This window comes from Tamandua tetradactyla, chromosome 1 (assembly GCF_023851605.1).
Source record: "Tamandua tetradactyla isolate mTamTet1 chromosome 1, mTamTet1.pri, whole genome shotgun sequence".
In the NCBI taxonomy this organism is placed as follows: Eukaryota; Metazoa; Chordata; class Mammalia; order Pilosa; family Myrmecophagidae; genus Tamandua; species Tamandua tetradactyla.
The window spans coordinates 218,061,867-218,067,526 of record NC_135327.1 but is presented as its reverse complement, the minus strand read 5'-3'; the positions used below and the strand labels follow the sequence as shown (position 1 = coordinate 218,067,526).

General features: G+C 39.2%; 1 pseudogene; it reads right to left on the bottom strand.

The window, feature by feature from the left end:
• Positions 1 to 3,733: 3,733 nt before the first annotated feature.
• Positions 3,734 to 5,454, bottom strand: LOC143679882 (zinc finger X-chromosomal protein-like; annotated as a pseudogene).
• Positions 5,455 to 5,660: the final 206 nt, after the last annotated feature.

Below are 5,660 nucleotides of genomic sequence, written 5' to 3'. Positions count from 1 at the left end.
CACATTTAGAAAAAACGCAGAACTCAGAATTTTTATTCGTTCAGATACTATACCTCCCTCTCTCCCAAACACAGATGTGATCAAAAGCTGCATCTACAGTATACTTTCAGGGCTTGGGTTTGGATACTAGAAACTATTTTGATTGACTTAAGCAAGAATGGAATTGGCATCGGGAATGAAATTCCTCAAGTGGGCGGCAACTAAGAGAAGTCGGGCAGCTGAATCACCCCTGCACAAGCCAGTAGGTGCTGCTGGAAGTGAGCTGCTCGGAGCACAGTGGTCCCACGACACTGGTCGGAACCCCAGCAGCCCAGAAATGCTAAGCCGGGGGGCACTGCACGTGTCTCCCGGCACCTCCCTTTGTCCCAGGGGCTTCAGTATTAAAACCCCATTGGCTGGGCAAGGTCACGTGCTCGTGGCGGGAGGTGGGACTTGGCAACCCGCTCCTTCCGGCTCCGATAGTGGGGGCAGTGTCCCTTCCCCTCAAGACCCGACTTGTGGGGAATTACCCACATCCTCCGCGGGTTCTAAATGGTGCAGAGCTGAAAAAGTCCACTATTTGCACCTAATGCTGAAATCTAACTCAGTCCCAAAACACAACACCCTTGAAGGTGGAATTCTCTGGTAAGTCCAGCCACAATTGGGATTGTTTTAATAATTAACCCAGGCTTCAGTTTCCTGTAGTATATGGAGATGAACCTGAATATTTCTACTTTGTGTGTCTCTGGGGCAGTCTGGTTCTTTTACCAAGGGCAGCGATCCATTTTATGCAGGGCACAAGTGAAAAAAGGTAACAGGAAATAGCAGGTGGCTATTCTAAAGAGAAAGATGAAATTCTCTCGTTTAAACCTTTTGCTCTGGAAAATTTTGCAGAATGTCAACTAAGTTATATAGGGCGAAGTATAGATTTGGATTGATATGTATACACAGTACAGTTTCTTTTATGTAATGGGAAATTTTTGTTACATCACTTTGGAAAATATATGCTTGGATATATAATTTTATAGAATCAGTGAAATCCAAGAAGGATATTTAACATGCAGTTTTGTTCTTCATACTAAAATATGCAAATGAATATTACATCCCCATTATATACATAATTTATTCTACAGCATACGATATATATTGATATAAAATATAGTAATATATAATTATCTGTAGTGTATCATATAATCATGTATTAGTACAAACTATATAATGATAATATAAAATGTAATTATATATTAACTATAATATACGATTATATGTAATATATAACAGTATATATAGTTTGTCTTATTTCTTCTTTTGGGTAATTTCTGCCCTCTCTTATTGTTTAACTCATTTTGAAACTCGTTAAGTGACAGCCTGGTAAAACTATTATTATTATTATTACTTGTTAAACAGCCCTTTAGAGATAGGCTTACAGCCGTGTTGTAAATGATTTGTCTGGAGTATCTTTTATTATTATGTTCTCAGCTTCTGCCAGAAAACTGGGGAAATGGAAGGTTGGCTCTTTATCACTTTAAGCTGCTGTTCATTCTTATTTTTCCATTTTATTTTGTTTATTCTTTAAAGCAGGAAAATATTCTGATTTTGTTTTTTTTAACAAGAAAATATTCTGATTCTCAAGTATACAATTATAATGTCACACAATCTATATGATTTTTAATATTTTTTTTTTACAAATTGTATAGAAGGAGGTACATACAATATTTTATAGGATATTTCTACAGAATAATAACATATGATATCCTTGTATAAATCTCTACGTCCTTAAAACATTGAACTGAAACATCCACTTTTTTTTTTAAGATTTGCTAATCAATATTGTTTTAAGAATTGAGGCCTCTCGCCCTTCGTCTTTATTTCCTTGTGAGAGTGCCAGTATGTTCTCTTAACATTTGTACATAATAAATTTCCTACCTACTTGCTTTGCCTATGTTGTTCCTTTGAATTCTTTTATTGTGGTGCAGCTGAGAGCCTGGAAAACTGAAATCCGATAAATGTTTTGGTGAGCCTTTAGCCAGGAGGAATTTCAGCCATCTGGACTGGTGAGTACTCAAATTAAGTTATGCCCAAGAAGACTGTCAGGAACTTCTTCCTCATGACTCTTCTTTGTAGAAGAAGGCAAATATTTAAAAGAATCTTCTTTTTAGTCCTCGAGAAACAGGAACCTACCTCCACTCGGACTTGCCTTCTTGTGGAAGCTGACAGTAAAGTCAAAGCTAAACTTAAAGAATTCTAAAGTCAAAGCTAAACTTAAAGTATCCCATCAATTGCTCATTATCCTTAAATGCCTCCCTTCTAGGGAGAGATCTTCTTCACTCCTTGGGGGCCACCGTAAACCAGTGAACCCAATTGGTATTTCCCCCTTGTTTGCCTTGAGGCCCCTACTAAAATCAAATCTTCTTGGCATACCAAAGGAACTCATTAAGCAAATAAACCCATTGATATAAGGATATACTAATAACCCCTAACAGCATTCAGGTTTTCAGTCCTAAATCTTAAAAACTTATTTTTGTATCCCTCTTCACCATAACTCACTATACCTATTTGCTTTCAAATGGCAAAGACTTAATAATAAAATTTCCACTCTACTCATTTAAACAGTTACCTAGGACTTTAAGTATTTGTATAACATCAAAACTCAAATTTAAAGTTCTCCAGCTCTGAAAGTCAGCATCACTCCATGCAGCAACATGTAAATGATGCTGATGTGTAGTTTAAACTATTAAACTTCCCCTCCTGGGGAATACCTTCTATTCTCTTAAGCATGTGGGCTCCCAATTTAATAAGGCAAAGTCCCACTCCCAGGAACTTCGGCTCAGAAGGCAAGACTAATTACCCTCACCTGAGCTCTAAAAATAAGAAAAAAGTCCTGCATGCTCATACAGCAGTGAAAAAAAAACACAAAACTTTCTCTCGTTTAAACAACACCAAGAAATGCTTAGTCTCTTAAGTGACGTGCCTTTACCAACAAAAGATAGCAGTTCATTGCCCAGGCCATCAAAGAAATAATACGAACATCTCTTGAAGGAAGAACTGGGCCAACATGGCAGCCAAAGCAGCCCAATCACTCAAGCCCTTTCTAAACCTCATTCCTGCACCTCTTAACTTGGCCACATGCACCCTCTTATTCCCCAGTTAAGCAGGAATGAGCCACCCAGCTAGAATTCAGTCTTGGACTGAAAGACAGTTATTTCCTTCCCTCTTCCCTGGTCTCGCCTGGCTAATGCCTCTCCTGGGCCTGCTCACATCTGTCCTTTTGCTGTTGACCAGCCCTTGCATTTTTAAGCTTCTCACCAAGTTTATTTCTTCCAGACTAGAAGCCTTTCACACCAAACTGGTACTGATGGGAGAATTTCCAGCTGTTCCAATCAGCCCTCCAGACTCCTCCCCTGTCAACTTAAGTAAGTTAGTCAGAAATTTCTCTTCCCCATCAGGCAGGATCTACACCCCCAAACAAGCCAGAAGCAGCTACAGAAGACTGATTTTTGTCCCTCACACCCCTTAAGATTAAGGGGTGTTTTCAGTTCTCCAAGATTCATATTAACATAGCCAAATTCAAATTAACTGAATTAATTTTGTATGTTTATGACTCTGATTTGGTTCAATTTACTAAACAAATGGAATAAAATTTAGAATACACTGTTGAACGAAAGGTAAAAAAAAAGGAACTAGAAGCAATAATTCTATTTGTACACAACATAAATCATTATACAATATTGTGTGTAAATTAGGCTGGTTGTCTTTAAAATAAATTTTCTGCTTCAAGTCCAATATCTCTACAAAAGCCTGTGAAAGTATTGTCAGGCAGGACAACTTCTTTATGCTGTTACATTATGTGCTGGTTCTTTTCTGAAGGTCTTCAGAACCCTTTCTTCTTGTCCTTACAACCGTGAGGGTAGTTCTTTACATGAATGTAAATTAAGTGCCATTTAAAGCCTGAGGCATCTGTAGTGCTATGCTCCCACTGATACAGTGTCCTGCCACTGCGTCTTCATATGCTTTTAAAGCTCGTTCTGTCGCCTAATCCCTTTCTACATCTTTTATACCTAAATGGAAGCATCTTCTTTGTGACTTGAGAATATGGTGACTTAGAACAAATAGATCTGCAATCTTAAAGTCATAATCTCTACACTGGTACAATTTTTTACCCATGGGGGCAGCCACATGCTTCTTGAATTCCGAAGGCCTGCAGAAGCCTTTGTCCCACATGTCCCCCGCAGGACTTGTGGGGCTAGTCCTTCTTTTGAACTGAAATTATGCGTCCTTTCAAATGCTTGAGTTTGAATTCTTGTGATTGCAAGACAGACACTGGTGTGTTTTGCTTTCTTGGTGGATAAGAGCATGTTCCTGCAACTTTCTGATATCTAAGAAAATCAGAAGTCAGACATCATACTTGACTGACACCTCTTTACTAGGCTTAGTTGTTACCTAAGTTTTCAAATTAAAGGAGTCTGTGGATCCATATGCTCTACACTAGCTCTGGTACAACTTTTACCCGGTATTGATTCACATGTGTTTTTTGAGCTCTGCAGGATGCCAAAAGCCTTTGCAGCACTCCATGCAAATATGAGGAAAGTTCTTGCTGTGGGCAGCCAAAAGAGAGTGATTCACTAATCCTTGTTCAGTGGTCTTGTAGTCACAGAATTTACACTTGTGCATTTTGTTGGCTCCTTTTTCTTTATGCACCATTTTGTGAGTAAACCCCACAAAACCCCAGTGTTTGTTTCCCACACTCATCGCATTCAGTGACCTCATCTGCCTTGCTGGTCAGCTTGTGGCTCTCTAGGTGATTGTGTAAACTTCTTTTTGGCAGTGTAATCACAGTCAGTACAGTGGTATTTTTTTCATGGCAAGATGTTCAGGATGGTTTCTTGTGTTCCTTTTCAAGAAATCTCTCAACTTAAACTTTGCAAAGATTGACTGTTAAGTGGCACATCCATCCGGGTCAATGATTATTGCTGTTTGATACCACCTGGAATACATTCTTCTTTTCTTTGGTTTTTATATAGCCAACCTGTTGAGCCTATGGGCAAGAGGGTACTTGCAGTGCCGTTCCGGTTTCCAGTTCCAACAGAAATATTACCATAAGCTGCTGCCCCTTCTGTTGGCATGAGTATTTTGATTTCATTGTCATCTCTCTACTATCTGTGTGCTGTGGCAGTTGTCACTGCTGTGACAGCATCTTCCTCTCCTATGATCACTTCCATATAAATTTCATCATCATTTAAATCCTCATTTTCTTTTTGAGAGTCGTTTACTGTCATATAGACCATCTTTTCCCTTGGAACTCAAATGCTACTTTTCTTATCAAGTAGTTCAACCCCATGGTCATTCTCAGACTCACTCTCCACAGTGTTGTTCTACCTAAGACATGCTCGCCAGAGTTGTCATTGAAAATGTGAACTTTGTCACTTCAAGGAAAGTGTCATCCACTTCAGAGGGATCAGTTTTCTGACTCTGCATCCTGTGTCATTCTGGAGCAACCATTGTGTTGTATTTTCTCAGCATTATCTCAGGAATGGTATTTCTCACAGTTGCCTTTGTGATCATCTTGCTGGTCCACAGGCATCCCACTGGCATCTATGACTGATTCAGAGGCACAGTCTGCTACCAGTACTTCTTCTGAAACCACATTGTTGTCAGAGGATCAGTGACAATTTCTGCTTCTG